At 40.1% G+C, this 19929-nt stretch overlaps 1 protein-coding gene and 2 pseudogenes across 5 annotated transcripts in view; 1 reads left to right on the forward strand and 2 right to left on the reverse strand.

The window, feature by feature from the left end:
• Positions 1-2990, reverse strand: part of LOC137254317 (mitochondrial uncoupling protein 4 pseudogene) — a 49007-nt pseudogene extending 46017 nt beyond the window's left edge.
• The window catches only part of LOC137254460 (uncharacterized), a 473400-nt gene that overhangs the window by 350243 nt on the left and 103228 nt on the right, over positions 1-19929 (forward strand). Inside the window, exon 1 of one of the 5 annotated variants that reach the window (XM_067792148.1) lies at positions 18119-18372. The exons of the other annotated variants lie outside the window; for them this stretch is intronic. The gene's annotated coding sequence lies outside the window, so the exon portion shown is untranslated. Of the gene's footprint in view, positions 1-18118; positions 18373-19929 lie in introns of those variants that run through there. 5 annotated transcript variants of the gene reach the window in all.
• LOC137254318 (uncharacterized) lies at positions 3292-10058 on the reverse strand (annotated as a pseudogene).

Consider the following 19929-nt stretch of genomic DNA (forward strand, 5'->3'; position numbering starts at 1 on the left):
GATATGTCTGCCTCTTTGTGTGTTTCTCCACTAAGGCCATCCACTTGTAAGCGACTACCGATCTGAGCACCCGGTCATTCTTGGCGGCTTTTGCCAGATTCGTCGCGCGACGAGGCTGCCCGAAGAATGTGTATTCCGACAACGGAACCAATTTTGTCGGGGCATCAAGAGCCCTCAGGGCAGAGTTCAAAACCTTCATGGCTGATTCACGCGCCGAGGTAGTAACAACCTATACATACCAAAATCTGAACTGGCATTTTATTCCTGCGTCAGCTCCTCACATGGGGGGATTCTTGGAAGCGGGAGTGAAAAGTTTTAAATTTCACTTCAAAAGGATAGCATCTAACCTCAAATATACCTTTGAGAAATTCTCTACCCTGCTTTGCAGGATAGAATCATGTCTCAACTCCCGCCCCTTAACGCCCTCTTCAAATCAACCGTCCGACCTAGAACCATTAACCCCGGGGCACTTTTTAATAGGGGGACACCTATTAGCACCCCCGGAGCCAGACGAGGACGAAAACCCCGCATCAATTATTAATCGATGGCAGCGACTAAAGGCCCTACACCACACCTTTTGTCGACGATGGAAGACGAACTTCAAAAAAGGAATAAATGGCGCCAACCTAAAGCAGGGTCATCAACCTCCATCCGGGATCGGATGGACGAGTAAGAGTAGTGGATCTCATAACGGCAAAGGGAAAGGTCACAAGACCCCTCACTAAACTCGTGCTACTCCCATCCAGCGAAGAGGATCGGGAATTTAAAGAGCTGTAACCGAACATACAACCTACGACCCCCAGCGGGTTAGGGGGTCATAATATACCCGCGGTAGGTATTGCCTGTCATAAGAGGCGACTATATTCCAGATTCAAGGGGCTGTGTAGCGCAACCCTTCAGGTTGCCAGCGCAACATATAGCTTCTCCAAACCACATTGTCAACCTCACCTATCCGCGGCAAATCCTGTTTCACTAACACGAGGCTCTGGCGACCCCAAGCTCCTCATGGAACTTGGGGGCGGAGAGGAGGGATGGCCTGGAGGTTTAATGTGGCCACACAAATCGTTCCCGAAATGGTCGGGCTAGCACCTTAATGGTGCTGTGTTACCGGAGCGTACCGGATCTGTATCTGGCAAAGGGCCAACACATCGATAACACCCCCCAAAGCCTTCGGGGAGCAACCTTATCGCTACACCAACAACAACAACATGCACTTAGGCTCTCCCCCAAAAAAAGCGTTCAAACTGCTTTCTCTTTATCAGACTGGGAAAAATATTACTAAAATTTAACTTAACATTTTCTTAAATCCAATCGACGTTTAAGTTGCTCTGAAACGTTAAAAGTTCCTTTGGAGCTTGACTCACAGTAACTAAAAACCATTTTCACTATCTCCAGTCAAGTTAGATTTTACCTGAATAATAGCAATCTATGAGATAGTTTCATTTGTCATTTTCGTTTTCACCAACACATTGTGACCAACCCCCGGTTAAATCGATAACTGTCAACATTTTTTAGAAGAAATCGCAAAAATCTCTTGTGAACACACGAAAACAAGCCAAACAGTTGACTTTTGCTTACACCTTTTCCCTGCATTTATCTGAAAAGTGATGGTTCAGGTAGCAATGAGAAAACGTAACATTTTATAAAACGAAATTGGCCACCGTGGCAGTATTTAAAAAAAAAAATGCTTTAGAAAAATGAAAAAGCCTTTCTTTTCTCAGTAAAATTGCATTCGTTTATCTAATGCCGTTCAGAGTGCAGAGCCTTTCAAAAATAAGGATTTTACATTATCAGTTTTGCATTTTTTAACATGTAACTACTCGACATAATTTTAATTTTATTCTAGGCTGGTGTTTGGAAAAAACTTTGGAATTCGCACAAAATGTATTATTTTGTAAAGAGCTGTTCAGTCAACTGGCACGAGAGGCTATCCAATTACAAGCCCCAATACCACATGTTGTGATTGGTAATCAAATTCGTTTACTTTACTACCCGGCATACAACTTATCATATCCCTATGCCACTCAACAACATTTGACTCGAGTCAACCAGGTCCTATAAAGGATCATGACCATGTACATTGTTCCCACATGACACTACACTTACACTTACGCTTACATTCTGAGCAAAGATTTTTACATATCTTAAATATAAACAGCGTCGTGTAAACACTCACCTGCTCTTATCGTCAGTCGGTTGATTCATAATTCTTGTTTTTACCACATCAGCTGGTGTTCCCATAATCGCAGCCACAAATCCAGCACAAATAGATGAAAGTACATTATCGTATGACGATCAGGCAGACTCAATTTGACCATTATCATATGCTTTATAGTATCATATGTTGTGAGATCACCAAGATTAACAAGTGCTGCGCGTTGCACATTCGGTACGCTACCTTTCCATAAACCAGCTATACCACCACGACGTATAATTTCTTTAAAGGCATGTGCAGCACCATGAACACGTGCAGGTTCGCCCATTAGATCAGCTGGTGAAGCTAGCCATTGTGATACTGCTCCTGCATACACAACACAGAGAGCAGACCTCCACAATGGTAATGTCATATGGCCATTCTCATCGCTCCCCAATGTGCGACGTAGGAAATCATAGCTACACATACGTATGCCACTATAGACTATATGACGGTAAAGTGCTGGTGAGACACCTGGCCACAGCTTCATAGTGCCCTCCTCCCTGACAATGCCATACGCTGTCGCTATCATACCACGATATTTAGGCTTAATGCTTGTTTTTCTATCAACTGCTGCTTCCCCCTGAATTTGTAACCGTGTTTTAGTCGGATCTAGTGGATAGGTGGCTAGTTCCGCAAGTGAAGCAGCTACAACGAATACCACATAAGTGCAAGCAAATGAATCTGCATAATCATACTTCACTGGACGCATTTGATTGCGTGTGGAAGATGTGGCCGTTGGTGGTGGAGGTGGAGGACACTCTGCACCGGATTTACTCCGAGTTTGGCTTTGCATAGTGACGTTTTTATTGGTTAAAGGTAGACGATTTTGATATCTCTAGTAAAAGAAAGCCAAAAATTAGAGAATGAGTAAATAAAATTAAACAAAAAAATTACTGAACGTTGTCTCTCATGCTATGCCACGGCGAAAGATTCTATCGGCTTTACGTGTATTACCACATGAATCATAATGATATGCCCAGCATATATAAAAATCCGCAACCATGGTTCCGATACCTGCATTGAATAGTTGTTCATAGCATTCCATAGGATGCTGATGACTCTCAATAAATTTCATATACAATTTCACCATACGCCTATCCTGGAAGTATCGCTCCTCGTCTGCGAAACGTGACAAACACTTTGTGAGCACCTCTTTCAAGGCTCTCATCATCCTGTAGACGAAATGAGCATTCACCCAGTTTATCGCAGATTAAAGCCTTTTGCTTATTGGTTAGTGATGGGCAACGAAGGACATACTCATTAAATTGCTCTAGCATTTGTCCAATACTGTAAGCTTCATAGCCTATCTGTCGTACAAATTCCTCCAAATTTGAATAATTTCCTGACCGGCATACATCCAAAAAATCAACTAAATAATGCTCGGGCACAATGCCAGACATTTCCAACAAATCTGCAGTGCTTATAGTATTTGTTGTTCCTTTGAGGCGATAACATGATTGAAGTGTTGTTATGGCGCGCCTCATATCACCACCAGATATTTGTACAATCGACTGAAAAGCAGTATCATCTATCTTGACGCCCTCCAACTCACAAATATGATGCAAACGTGCAATGATTTGTTCATCACCCAACGCTTTAAAACGAAATTTTGTGCAACGCGATGTAATCGGCTCAATAATGTGCGACACCTAATTGCACACTAAACAGAAGCGTGTACTACGACTTTCTTTCACCATGGTTCGACGTAGGGCAGCCTGTGGACCACATCACTCCCTTTTAAAATACTCATTAACACCTTTCTTTTGATACCCATATTGTACAAACAAATTCTAGGGTCACCCCTGGTTCACCTTTATGCCGATATCTCGAAACGGCGTCCACCTATGGAACTAATGATTACTCCCTTTTAAAATACTCATTAACACCTTTCTTTTGATACCCATATTGTACAAACAAATTCTAGGGTCACCCCTGGTCCACCTTTATGGCGATATCTGCAAACGGCGTCCACCTTTGGAACTAAGGATTACTCGCTTTTAAAATACTCATTAACACCTTTCATTTAGTACCCATATCGTACAAACGCATTCTAGAGTCACCCCTGGTCCACCTTTATGGCGATATTTCGAAACGGCGTCCACCTATAGAACTAAAGCCCACTCCCTTTTAAAATACTCATTAACACCATTCGTTTGATGCCCATATTGTACAAACAAATTCTAGGGTCACCCCTGGTCCACCTTTGTGCCGATATCTCGAAACGGCGTCCACCTATGGAACTAAGGATTACTCCCTTTTAAAATACTCATTAACACCTTTCATTTGATACCCATATCGTACAAAGGCATTCTAGAGTCACCCCTGGTCCACCTTTATGGCGATATCTCGAAAAGGCGACCACCTATACAACTACCACCACTCCCTTTTAAAGCCCTCATTAATGCCTTTAATTTGATACCGTACAAACAAATTCTAGGGTCACACCTGGTCCACCTTTATGGCGATATCTCGAAACGGCGTCCACCTGTGGAACTAAGCATCACTCCCTTTTAAAACACTCATTAACACCTTTCATTTGATACCCATATCGTACAAGCGCATTCTAGAGTCAACCCTGATCCACCTTTATGGCGATATCCCTAAATGGCGTCCACCTGTAGAACTATGGCCCACTCCCTCATAAAATACTCTTTAATGACTTTCATTTGATATACATGTCATACAAACACATTCCAGGGTTTCCCTCGGTTCATTTTCCTACATGGTTATTTTCCCTTATGTTGTCACCATAGCTCTCAACTGAGTATGTAATGTTCGGTTACACCCGAACTTAACCTTCCTTACTTGTTGAATGTGGTTTCTGTTAGGGAATTTCCGATATATTAGATGAAAATTATCAATTAAGCTGTGAGCCACTGCATTTGAGTTTTTTTCAGCATAAACCAAGTGTGTACATATTTTTGTGAGTAACCGTACATGAAACAAGTAAGGAAGGCTAATTTCGGGTGTAACCGAACATTACATACTCAGGTGAGAGCTATGGAGACAAAATAAGGGAAAATCACCATGTAGGAAAATGAACCTAGGGTAACCTGGAATGTGTTTGTATGGCATGTGTATCAAATGGAAGGTATTAAAGAGTATTTTAAGAGGGAGCGGGCCATAGTTCTATAGGTGGACGCCATTTAGGGATATCGCCAAAAAGGTGAACCAGGGCTGACTCTACAATTTGTTTGTATGATATGGGTACCAAAGGAAAGGTGTTAATGAGTATTTTAAAAGGGAGTGGGCCTTATTTCAATGGGTGGACGCCTTTTCGAGATATAGACATAAAGGTGGACCAGGGGTGACTCAAGAATTTGTTTGTACGATATGGGTACCAAATGAAAGGTGCTAATGAGTATTTTAAAAGGGAGTTAGCCTTAGGTCTTTAGGTGGACGCCTTTTCGAGATATCGTTATAAAGGTTGGCCAGGGTTAACTCTAGAATGCGTTTGTATAATATGGGTATCAAACGAAAGGTGATAATTAATATTTTAAAAGGGAGTGGGCCTTAGTTCTATAGGTGGACGCCTTTTCCAGATATCGCCATAAAGGTGGACCAGTGGGTGACTCTCTAATTTGTTTGTATCTAATGTTTATCGAGTTAAAGGTATTAATGAGGGCTTTAAAAGGGAGTGGTGGTAGTTGTATATGTGAAGGCGTTTTCGAGACATCGACCAAAATGTGTACCACGGTGGCCCAGAACATCATCTTTCGGGTACCGCCAATTTATTTATATATGTAATACCACGAACAGTATTCCTGCCCTGATTCCAAAGGCTTTTGATTTCGCCCTGCAGAACTTTTTCATTTTCTTCTACTTAATATGGTAGGTGTCACACGCATTTTGCACAGTTTTTTTTCTAAAGTTATATTCTGCGTCAACAAACCAATCCAATTACCATGTTTCATACCTTTTTTCGTATTTGGTATAGAATAATGGCATTTTTTAATTTTTCGTAATTTTCGAAATCGAAAAGTGGGCGTGGTCATAGTCGGATTTCGGCCATTTTTTATACCAATACAAAGTGAGTTCAGATAAGTACTTTAACTGAGTTTAGTAAAGATATATCGATTTTTGCTCCAGTTATCGTGTTAAGGGCCGAGCGGAAGGACAGATCGTCGAGTGTGTATAAAAACTGGGCGTGGCTTCAACCGATTTCGCCCATTTTCACAGAAAACAGTTACCGTCACAGAATCTCTGCCCCTACCAAATTTCACAAGAATTGGTAAATTTTTTTTCGACTTATGGCATTAAAAGTATCATAGACAAATTAAATGAAAAAGGGCGGAGCCACGCCCATTTTGAAATTTTCTTTTATTTTTGTGTTTTGTTGCACCATATCATTACTGGAGTTGAATGTTGACATAATTTACTTATATACCGTAGAGATATTAACTTTTCTTTTAAAATTTGACTTTAAAAAACTTTTTTTTTCAAAAAGTGGGCGTGCTCGTTCTCCGATTTTGCTAATTTTTATTAAGCATACATATAGTAATAGGAGTAACGTTCTTGCCAAATTTCATGATGATATCTTCAACGACTGCCAAACTACAGCTTGCAAAACTTTTAAATTACCTTCTTTTAAAATTGGGTGGTGCCACGCTCATTGTCCAAAATTTTACTAAATTTGACTTAAAAATTTTTGTTTTTAAAGTGGGCGCGGTCGTTCTCCTATTTTGCTAATTTTTATTAAGCATACATATAGTAATAGGAGTAACGTTCTTGCCAAATTTCATGATGATATCTTCAACGACTGCCAAACTACAGCTTGGAAAACTTTTAAATTACCTTCTCTTAAAATTGGGCGGTGCCACGCCCATTGTCCAAAATTTTACTAATTTTCTATTCTGCGTCATAAGTTCAACTCAGCTACCAAGTTTAATCGCTTTATCCGTTTTTGGTAATGAATTATCGCACTTTTTCGGTTTTTCGAAATTTTCGATATCGAAAAAGTGAGAGTGGTTATAGTCCGATTTCGTTCATTTTAAATAGCGATCTGAGATAAGTACCCTGGAACTTACATACCAAACTTCATCAAGATACCTCAAAATTTACTCAAGTTATCGTGTTAACGGACAGGCGGACGGACGGACGGACATGGCTCAATCAAATTTTTTTTCGATACTGTTGATTTTGATATATGGAAGTCTATATCTATCTCGATTCCTTTATACCTGTACAACCAACCGTTATCCAATCAAAGTTATTATACTCTGTGAGCTCTGCTCAACTGAGTATAAAAATTAAGCCCTTAGTGTTTAAAATCGCGCGAGTGTAAATATAAGCAAATGTCGCGAACAGTTTTAGGCATATAGTGTCTAAAGTATTACACATTTTTTGCGTAAAATTCAACAAGAAATTTGCAAAAATAAAGATGTGTAATATTACACATTTATAGTGGTTAAAGTATTGCCTACCATTTTGGTAGTAAATTTACGATTTTCGCTTTAGTGTGTACATAATTTAGAATACGAAGTATCTTAAGCCAAGGAATATTTGTATTGGAAGTAAGGCAGGATTGTTTTTGAAAAGCAATAACTTAATAAATGCTTAACGTAGATATGATATAAACGCTTTGTGCCGCTTTTCCCGTTGGAAAGCAGAACCCCAGAAACTTTAATAATAACTAATTTCTCGTACCTCGTCAAATGGAATTTCGACCATTACTACACAGTTCAAACTTTAAAGTCTTTTCAATAGTAAATCTGAGGACTGTGGCTAGATTCAATTAATGTAAGTTTTGAAATGTACATTTTTCTCTAACACAAATTATATGGAAACAAGTAAGGAAGTCTAGGTTCGGGTGAAACCGAACATTACATACCCAGCTGTACATTTGAAATTCTGTTGTTGCTTGTTTTGTGTGCTTAATAGTGTTACAAGGCTGCGCAATAATACATATACATATGGTTCCTTTCTGAAACAATTTTCGTTTAAAAGAAGCAAAAAGATACAGGGGCTAACACCAATGACCTTTAGCGGATAATAATGCAGGTTCCCTTCAGATATGGGGATTTCCCTACTGTTTATTTTAAAATAAAGATATAACAGAACAATAAACATAAACACACAAGTGCCATTGTACTAAAAAGCGTTATTACAGAAGAAAAGGCATGGTTATTACCGAAATTTTCCAACTTTTACTAGAAATGGCTTATTAAATGCATCTACGCCCTTTTACAAAATCTTTTATATAAAAGAAGGCGATTTAACCGATTTAGTCCATTTTTACTGAAAATATTTCTTGCTAAACACCAAATTCTTAGTCGAGTTATGGTTCCAGAAACGTTGGGAAATGCATTGTAAGAAAGACGCAGTGCCACGCCCATTTTTCAAGATTTGAATTTTTTTACGATTGGTACAAAACTATTTTTCGCTAAGATTTAACTTATTACTTTTGCCTAGGACCCTTTTTAAAGTCATTTATATAAAAGTGGGCGTGGTCCTTAACTAATCTTATCCATTTTTACTAGAACTATTTCCTGCTTTAAGGAAAATATGTGTACCCAATTTTTTACGATATGTAAATTTTTCTTCGAGTTATGGCTCCCAAAACATTGAAAATTGCTTAGACAAAAAAAGGGGCGGTGCCACACCCATTTCAAAATTTTAGTGCTTTCCAATTTATGTTATAATTCAATTTAGAAAGTAAAATTCTATTGATACAAAGCTCTTTTTCGCTAAGATATAGCTTAATATTTTCATCTACTACCCTTTTAAAAATTTTTATATAAAAGTGGGCGTGGTCTTTAACCGATCTCGTTCAATTTTTCTAGAAATATTTCCCGCTATAGGGATAATATGTGTACCTACCAAATTTTGTTACGATCCGTTAATTTTTCTTCGAGTTATGGCTCCCGAAACATAGAAAATTGCTTAGTCATAAAAGGGGCGGTGCCAATCGCATTTTTTAAAATGTGAAATTTTTCCTATTTATTGTTATAAATACACTTGGGAAATGAAATATCATTGATATAAAGCTCTTTTTTGCAAAGATATAGCTTATTTTATTCGTCCACGACCCTTTTAAAAATCTTTTATATAAAAGTGGCCGTGGTGCTTAGCCGATTTCGTTAATTTTTCTTCAAAGCATTCCTTAAAGTAAAGGCAAACTCTCTGCCGAATTTGATAATATTTGTAAAATTTATTTTATCACAAGTGGGCGGTGCCACGTTCATTTTAAAATTATTTTTTAATTTTTATCAAGATTCTCAATATCAGTCCATGTCACAATTTCAACATTCTATATATGTACATACATTCAAAAATGTTATATGTATAAAAAGTGGGCGTCGTTATCATCCGATTTCGCCCATATTCAATATCGATCTATTCTGGGTCCAGGTAAGCTCGTGTACCAAATTTTGTGAAGATATCTCAATATTTACTCAATTTATCGTGTTAACGGACGGACGGACATGGCTCAATCAAATTTTTTGTTCATACTGATGATTTTGATATATGGAAATCTATCTCGATTCCTTTATACCTGTACAACCAACTCTTATACAATCAAAGTTAAGTTAGGTTAGGTTAGGTTACAAGGGCTGAGCTGGACACTATGGTAACAGCTCACTACTTAGGCCACCAATGGGCCCATTTTAATACCCTATACGGTCTCAAAGAGGAACCCTACCCTGCCTAAAGCAGGTCAAACCACTTCGTGGAATTATATATTTTGCTAGAGCCTTGACCTCATAGCTAGAGACCTCAACAAGGTCAAGTAGAAAAGGTTTACCAAGGATGGCCAACCTACGCCTACTAGTGCTGCACAATGACAGAGAAGGTGTTGGACACTCTCCTCCTCTTCTGTACAACTGCAGCTGCGATAATAGCCGAAGGTCGTTGCCCCCATTATAGCACCATGCGTGCCTATTAAACAGTGCCCTGTTAGAACCCTTATCATGGACGATAGAACTGATTTGTTTAAAATCAGAAGCGCTCCTGTGCGCCCCTTGTCATATGAGGACCAGGTTAGCCTGGATGTCTCACACGATGATATGGCTGACCATAGTCCATTTGCAATTCTTATAGTGCTTGTGTTCACACGAAGCCTGAAAGTGGCCACGGGTATACCTACCGAATCATTTCCCGGAAGGATATGGTCGGTGGTGCGTCTTCTGGCCAGCTCGTCTGCTCTGCAGTTGCCTTCTATAGCCCTGTGCCCAGGTACCCATATAAGGCTGATACTGAAGTGCTGAGCCATCTCGTTAAGAGATATGCGGCATTCAGTGACCGACTTTGCGGTGTCGACGAATGAGTCTAGCACCTTTAATGCGGCCTGGCTCTCTGAGAAAATAAACACCCGTTTATCATCCTTAGGCATAGACCCGTGATGATTCACAGCCCTGTGTATTGCCAGCATTTCTGCTTGGTATACACTACAGTAATCTGGTAGGCGAAAAAAGACCTTTAGACCCAGATCCGGTGAAAAGAGGCCTGCTCCCACCTTCCCGTCAAGCTTAGAACCATCCGTGAATATGTTGATGGCACCCGGTACCGTATGTTGTCTGATATTCCAGTCTTGTCGCGATGGTATATATACTATAGTTTTTAACGAAGACGTTCTTTGGCGTGCAGTAGTCAGTGCGCACCGGTATTGGGACTGGGGCGTTCGTGCCCAGGATTGTTGCGTGCCCACTAGATCCATTTGACCAGAGACCTGTTTCCCTTATGCGTAGAGCGGCGATGACCGCTATTTCCTTCGCCACCAGGTCAAGAGGTGGAAGGTATAGCATTGTGTTGCGTGCTTCAGATGGAGTGGAGCCGAGAGCCCCGGTGATGCAGAGCTCTGAACTCCGTTGCATCTTTTGAAGCATTTTATGGTAGGTAGTTAAGCTTGCGAAAGAAGTGACGGCTCAATCCTCCTCCTGATGTAGTCCTCTAGGAGTCTTTCGAGTGCTTTAAGCAGAAAAGAAAATAAGCTTATAGGCCTATAATCATTTGGTTTAGAGTGGGAGGATTTCCCTGCCTTGGGGATAAAGACCACTTTGACTTCCCTCCACGATACTGGTACGTAATTGAGCCTAAGACAACCTATAAACATCCCTTTTATCCAGCGCCTTATAAGTTGGGCAGTATACTGTAGCTGAGCCGGAAAAATTCCATCCAGCCCCGGCGATTTATAGGGCTTGAAGGTCTGTAAAGCCCAATCTATCCTTTTATCATCTGTGATTTCGCTTATTAGCTGATCATTAGGTGACCCTCCGCTTACAATATTTGAAGACACGCCCGCAATTGCTGTGAAGTGTGTATCCATAAGCAAGTTTATGGTTTCAGCGCTGGAGTCCGTCCAGTGCCCATCCGGCTTTTGGATGTAAATTAGCTGAGTTGGAGATTTCGATAGTACCTTCCTTAACCGGATTGCTTGTTTATATATATTTATTTTCGTTTTATAAGCAGCCCATGGGGATTCATGTTCATCTTGCTTTGCTTTATGAAAGGCCGCCCTACATGACTTCCTAAGCTAATCAAGATCGGACGACCAGCATGGTGGTTTGTGAGTTTCCAAAACCTTTTTAGTCGGGCAAGCCCTATCTAAAGCATTCCTACATTTTTGACTGAAATTATTTACAAACACGTCTAGGTCCTCCTCGCTTTCTGGGGCTCGCACCTCTTCAGATAGCCTTTTACCTATTATCTTCTTATGGTAGCCCCAGTTCGTTCTTCTAATATTTTGTATGTACTTAGGACTTGCGTGCGCCTGTCTATGGTCAGAAAAGGAGTGCTCCTTTAGAACCCTCCATGAAACGATCAGGTCACTGAAAGAGTGTGTGACCAGGGTTATGTCAAGGACCTCTTCACGGTTCCTCGTAATGGAAGTGGCGTCATTTCCCCTATTACATATACATAGATTAGTGCCTAAAAGATAGTTAAATAAAGACTCATCTCGGTCAATGGTATCACTGCTGCCCCACTGGGCGTGGTGAGCATTGGCATCGCCTCCTAGTAGGATGAAATCATTTCGTGGATTTGCTGCTCTCACGAACTCCCTGAAATTATCCGGTGGTAATGAGCCTTGGTGATCGTGCGCTAGGTAGAAGGAAGCAAGTTTAAAGCTCCTCCCTAGCTCCTGGACGCTAACCGCTGTCAGATCCCCGTCGCTAAAATTGGGTAGGAGTAAAACATTAAGAGTAGACTTAGCCAATATACATGTGCGAGGCTTACCCTTTTCCTGAACGCTATAAAGCTTATACGTTGATGTATGCAGGCCACAGATACTATTGCCAGTGATCCTGGACTAGTACGATGTCTACCGCACCTGAAGACAGGTGAAGTAGGAGTGCAGCTGATGCTGCTTTGCAGTGATGCAGGTTTATTTGAAGGACCCGAATCACTATTTCTTTGCGCTCAACTCCGTGAGCGTCGCGTCCGAATCGCCATCCTCCAGAAGCTGACCATCAGAGTACAACACTCTGAGAGCCAAGCTTCCGCTCGAACCTGACGAAGCGTAGCTACCAGCTTCTTCGCCTCGTCTACCAAGGCTTCCACGTCAGCCTTATAAACCTTAAGACATATATTCTTGAAGCCGTAGCTTACCCTGAAATCCTGCCTTTTCAGCGCTTCGACGCTTGCGCTATCGAGAAGCAGGACTATCTGCATCGTGGCCCGTTCAGTCTTCTCCACGTTAACCACCTTCCAGTTTTGGGTCGGTAGACCCGGGTTATTCTCCTAGAGCAGCTCCAGGATATCATCTGGGTCCGTTGGCGTCACTGGAACCCAGGCTCTCGCCCTTGGTCCTGAGGGGATATCACGCGCCTCCACTACCTTGAGGCGCGCGCCCGAATACACCTCACCTATCAGCGAGACGGCGGCTTTATAAAGCTTCACCGACCCGGCGTCGTCACATGCAATTACATTAATATTGCCCTGGAACCACCCCGCATCGGTAAAAGAAGGCGGTGGGCCAGGGTTGTCTTTTTTGCCCTTAACGGCCCAGTAGCGAGCGCTGCCTCAATCCACTTCCACTGTTGTTTCGGGATCCTGCCATCTTCGCTGTTCTCGTCTATAACGCCAATGATCTGCCGATCCTTGGATATTGCGGCGAAATACCGCGTCCAGCCTCCCTGCGCCTTGGCCCTTTTCTGTGCCGTAGGGTTAGATTCATCCATAGACCGCTGGTGCTTCGAGGCTTCACCGCTCTCGACCCAGTCCAGCCTGAAGTCCGGCAACATTTGCTTCGCCCAAGCAAGGTCACGCTGCGCCTTCGCCCAGTCTTCTGCAGAAAATTCTCCCTCCCTTATCGGCGAGGAGGCATTCCTGCGCAGGATTCGATCAGCCCAGGTCCTGGTGACTGGACTTTTTTAATCCCTTGACCCTGGAGCCGGCCACCCCAAATCCCTGTAGCCCCCAGCAGCCAAACCGCTAGACGATTGACGCTGAGTGGCAGCCATGCTGGTGGCTACGAGATGAGCGGCAGCCGCCCCAAAGGCCTCCCGTTCGGTGGTCCCTCCCCGAGAGGTACCGGCGTTCGGATTACCCGGGCTGGATTTTCCCTCGGCCCTACCCTGCCTAGATTGGCCCTTGGCCCTATAACCGACCCCCTCCCCCCATCTCCCTGAGGCCCCCATCATTCGACCAACCAAACGCTTGTCGCTGGGTGGAGGGCCTGCTGGTGGGGGCCAAGGGAGGGGCGGTAGTAGCACTGATGGCCTCCCGGTCAGTACCGCCTTCATGAGAGGTTCTGACCATCAGACTACTCGGACCGGATAATCTCTCGGCCCTTTTCTGTCTGTCTGCCGCTGCAGCAGCCAACCTCTGAGGAGTTCTCTCAGCTAACTTGAGGCCCGGCTGAGCCGTAGCCTTTGCGGAGCAAGCTCCTGACGGCTTCTTCTTAGGAGAGCCGCCCTCCTTGTTATTTTTACAAAATTTTTCCTCAATACTAAAACATCCCACGAGTAGCGGAGAAGAGGAAAGGTCCACCCGGACAGAGATCCGCGATATCCGGGTAAGGCTTAATAGCATCGAAGGTCCCGCTCGAATTAGCCGCCGAAGCGTTACCAGGTGCCACCGCGAGGAGGCTCCGCCCATACCTACGAGTCGACGATTTGGGGTGACGCCGGTGAGTGTAAGGTGCAACACCCCCATGAAAGGCACCTAGAAAGAAAAAATAGTAAATCTAATCTGAATTTCTACTTAGCTTTAAGTTGTAGATTATTCAAATAAAATGAGTTTTTTCTAAAGCTTAAAATTATTTTCTGCTCGCTTGGAAAATATTTCAATTGGAAAACAAAAACCAATTAAGCGAGTTTTTTTGATATTAAAGTACTTACTTTTCTTTATATCAATTGTATTAATTTAAGTTGCAATTTCATGTACATATATAATAAGGTATGTCGTGATTCGATTGCTGTCGGAATTAGATTTGAAACCAATCAATATTCCTGCTAAGTGTTGCAGAATTATTAGATTTAGAACAATAATAAGTCTAACTCAATTACTAGTCATACATTTTAAAGTTCATGGAGGAATATTCCTTTCAAATTCAATTATGACAGCAATCGGATTCCACGACACCTTTGAATATTCTTGATCTGAAAAAAGAGTAAATCTAATCTAAATTTCTACTTAGATTTAAGATTGATTCAAATAATCAAATTTTATGTTCGAAACCATGGAAACAACTCAAATTTTGCATGAATATAACACACTTCTGAATTGTCCAAATTTAAAGTTAGCTGCTGCATATAATGTTAATAAATGTTTATATATAAATATGTATATATAATTAAAAATAAATATTGAAAATTAAAGTTTTTTGGGTACTATTTTATTCATGTGGCTGCTCCAGGTAAAGTAAATCGGCTGGTAAAATTCAAGTAATACGCCGGTTATAGACATGGTAAAACCGCAGTAAAATTTATTGTCAAAGACTCGAAAATGTAGAGTGAAATTACCAAATAAATGACCGCCATTCGACGAGCATTGTGACGTGTGTGAGCAGAACAGTGCTATGCTCACATCCTATAAGTGGGATCGGAATGCACGATCACATTAATAGGAACGAAACGGAAAATTTGTTCACAAAAGTTCATCACGCCCATGCAAATGTGACTATGAATATAACCGCTGCAAAAAGTCACAATGACGGCAAAATGACTAGTCAAATGATGTGGAGCGTTTTTGCAGGGGGTAATGCCACAAAAAGTTGTTAGACTATACCATAGTACAAGTTTACAAGTATCTATGATATGTATGAGAAGGAAATAGTTCCTTTCTCTTTCTAACACACCGCCGTTTGACACTTCGGTCAGTGTCAATCTTTTGTGGAACTCAGTGGAACCTGCGTGGAACATGCGTTTGACACTGAACGAAGCGCCAAAATTACCGGGGTTGCTGTCGTGGAAAGCGACGCAGGGAAACAAAAAAAAAAGGGCCGGAATATCAGATATGGGTTGCAGTGATGGTAAATTTTTTTGAACGAATTTAGTATGAACATGTAGTGCACCTATATGGGTCCTACAGAAAATTATACAAAAGTTTTGAATTGGGGTATCTGAGGACGCGTAGTTATTCCAGTATTAAGAATACAAACACGGGTGCTAAGTTTTTCTACCCGTTCAAAAGTTTTCCGCGAAAAACAGTTTGAAACCGAGGTCGACTGCACTAACCCGTCCAAAATGTGGACAGAGAAATGAAAAGACGCGTTTTGTCCTGTTATCAATAGTCCAAAGGCGAAAAAGTATTCGAATTATTGGAAGCGAGGCAAAAACGCGTATATTAATACCTCCCCCACGGTTTTGGTCGTGTTTTAGGAATCGTCCGCGGTAATAAAGTATCACAATTTGTTAATTAAAATTGTACAAAACATATGGATTTTAAAGAGAGATGTAATTAAGTTCTCGTTTGAAAGTAAATAAGTATATTTCTTTGTAATTTTACGATAAAAATTTTAGGCAGTTTTCGTTAGCACCTACTACACTTTTCTTGGACCTAAAAAGACAATAGTGCCAAATAGCATCCACAAAAAAAACGAACAAGAACAAGAATTATATCAGGTGAGCGTGGCTGGGTATGTGCGTGCTGCTACATATCCTACTTGTATACCTGTACTATGGACTAGACAACTCAACCGACATTTTTTTTGACAGGTTGAGTTTTAATCTGTAATACCAAATTGCGAAATTTCAACCCAACCAGATTTGAATTGTACACGGTAAGAGGGGCATAAAAGTCCCATTGAAAATTATGATAAAAACAGTTTTTGTATTCATTCCAGCCTGTCAGCATGGACTAGAAAACGTGGATTATAGACTTTTGAGCTATACTCTAATATCGATGTGACCATTGTTGTAAAAAGGGGTTTCGTAACGTACGGGTCGCTAAGAAATTTCGATCACCTTTTCACAAATGTTAAAACACGCTATGCTGGCAGTAGCATTTACATATGGGAGTTGATACTAAGTTTGCAGTTCATTGGAGTCAACAAAATATTTACACCTTCAAGGTTTTGGTTGTTAATTATGTGAGAAGCTGGTTGTAAATTCCTACGCGAACAACACATAATAAATAAATGCAAAGCGCGATATACCTCCGGAGCGATGAAGGCTGAACCTCACTTCTAATTGGCCTCGTGCTCTTCTAAATTTTTTCTACAAATTGGCCAGACGGACCTTCATGTTTTAAGTAGACCCCGAATGGCTCTGCAATGGATGAGTTTACACTGAAAAGGGAGAAAAACACTGACTGTTTGCCAAATCACTACCGAGGAGTCACCCCTATTAGAAAAACTTGTTTCTAATTGAAAATCTGGTTTTTAAATGTTTGATGTTGCTTTGCCCCTGTAACTGGACTCACCACCATACGAGAAAAACATTACATTTTAAAAGATTAAGTGGCTTGTGGTTTACATTGAATCAGGACGCAAAATAACTAAAATCCGCCTGAAGTAAAGAACGTTCTTCAATCGACGCGTAAGTCTTAAAAAGTTCTACATCACTGAAGTATCAAGATTTTTGAATACTTTATAGGTTCTGAAATATATTTTATAAAAAGCGGAAACAGAATCGGGCCAAGATGGCTGCCCTGAGGAACACCAAAGAAGACATTAATGATATTAGAAAACACATCGTCGGTTTATATTCAATACCGTCCATCAGCATAAAATGAGTTTTAGAAGATAGAATTATCCCTAACTCACTTTTCATTATGAAATTAATACCAGCTTTAAAACTTGGCTCAAATGGTATTAATTTGAACATCTTGGAACATTTCTCTATCAGCAATGAAATTATGTTTCAAATGCAAAACTGTCCATCAGCACACGTTAACAAATAATAGTAAAACGTACCATAAAAATACTGTTGAACAAATTTAAAAACTCTAGCAGAAAAAAAAATCCAAAAATCCCGTGGTTTTTAAGTCAGTTACATATATTCCCAAGTTATCAGAGCGGCTTACTAAATCTGACTGCTACGGCAAAGATAAAATAAAAATAGCACACAAACCTACAAACACTTATTTAATAAAGCAAAATCGAAAATACCCAGAGCAGAAAGAAATAACGTGATGTATAGCATTCCGTTGGTAGTAGCGACGAATCATGTAATCGCATTTATGTAGGAACAACAAAATCTAAACTGAAAACTAGAATTGCCCAACACAAGTCAGATTATAAACAGTGTAATTGTGTTACGAATCAAACTGCACTCATGGCCCACTGTGCATCTAATGGCACAGGAACAACAACATACGAAGAGATTTACTCTTGAAGTGTTACAAATTATAAAAACACCAACTAACAACAGACTAGACTACAAACCTTGCACAGTAAATTGCGCCCACTTGTACATACATGTACTAACAAAACTCTGCGTCACACGGTTAAGACGTGTAAATAAACGTACATATGTTAAAAATATTTATTATTATTTGTTAATTAATTCACTTTTGATTTATTGTCTTATTTTGTCAACAGTCACCCTGAAGACCGTCGACGTTGAGTAACCTATATATATGGGTAAATAAGAAAAATACTTACGTGTTTTTATTAAAAAATTTGACTTAGAGCCGGCAAAAACCAAAACTGAGATACCGTTTATAAAAACAAAAACAGAATCGGGCCAAAATGAATGCCCTGAGGGGCACCAAAGGAGACATTAATGATACTAGAAAACACATCGTCGGTTTATATTCAATACTCTCCATCAGCATAACATCAGTTTTAGATGGTAAGACTCCATTTTCATTTTGACACTGGAATTAATGTTAAAACTCAGCTCAAATTGTATTAATTCTAATTTTGAAGATTCCTCTATCAGCAATGAAATTTTCCTTAAAAGGTAAAACCGTCCATCAGCATACATTTTTATACCCAGGTACACTTATTCATAGGTATTACAGCTTTAATCGGATACCGTTAGGGTGCTGAAAAAGAGCCGGGGAATACACAAACTTCCGTATACCAGTATCATAAAGGTTGAAAAATGCTTTGGTTGAGCCTGGTCCATTCGTCCGCGGCTAGTTTTTTTGATAATACCTGCCTTGAGAACCAACATCGCGGCCTTCGGTAAGAAGCTATAGCTTTACCCACTTTACCAAGGCGTCATTCTCAAAACATGGTTCAACATAAACGCTACATCCAAAAAACAAATGTTTTCTTCATTCTGCAAAAACCTCCATCAACAATATTTTTTTATAAAAGTAACTTTTAATCGAATAAAAATCTCTGTAAAAGTTTTAAAACTAAATATAGCTGAACTTAGAATAAAAACCTGTTTTGATACACAACGGGACTTTTCATCACCTATTGGCATAATTCATGTTATAAGCAAATTTCAATAAAACGGTTTTTTGTGCTCTCCTGAAAAACAGGGGTTTTGCTGATTAATAATTTTAAAGATTACTCTTTGTGTTCTGCCGCAGGGAAGGGAGGAAACCCAACGGGTGAGACTTGGTTGAAAGCCAAGCATGTCGGATTTATCAAGTAAATAAAATAATTAAAAAAAATGTTTAAGTTAAACGGTTTTATTGAAAACAATACTTACATGAAATAATAAAAATACGAAAAGCTATAAAATAATTAGGTAGGTCCTAGGTACTAGTCATCACACTCGTTATCAATCTGGGCGTTGATCAGACAATTAAATAAAAGCGTTGGGCGCGTGAAATTTCTAAAAATGTGAGGCGTAGCATAACCTGATTAAGGTTCAGTTGGTTTTACTTATGACTATCAATAGAAATATGACGCGTCCAACGCTTTTATTTAATTGTCTGATCAACGCCCTAGATTGATAAGGAGTGTGATGACTAGTACCTAGGACCTACCTAATTATTTTCTAGCTTTTCGTATTTTTATTATTTCATGTAAGTATTGTTTTCAATAAAACCGTTTAACTTAAAATTTTTTTTTTAAATTATTTTATTTTCAAGTTTTTAGTCTTTATTTAATTGCCTATTATTTCTCATTCTATTTAGTTCATTTAGTGACTCATTATTACAAGGACTCTTTCCTGACAATTTGTAACAACCTAATATTTTGATGTCACTTCTACTGGACTGTATGCAATATTTGTTCCAAATATGAGCCAAATCGGGCATCATAGGTCGCTAGCTGAACTTAGAATAAAAACCTGTTTTGATACACAACGGGACTTTTCATCACCTATTGGCATAATTCATGTTATAAGCAAATTTCAATAAAACGGTTTTTTGTGCTCTCCTGAAAAACAGGGGTTTTGCTGATTAATAATTTTAAAGATTACTCTTTGTGTTCTGCCGCAGGGAAG

The sequence above is a fragment of the Eurosta solidaginis genome, chromosome 5 (assembly GCF_040869045.1).
Source record: "Eurosta solidaginis isolate ZX-2024a chromosome 5, ASM4086904v1, whole genome shotgun sequence".
NCBI classification, from domain to species: Eukaryota; Metazoa; Arthropoda; class Insecta; order Diptera; family Tephritidae; genus Eurosta; species Eurosta solidaginis.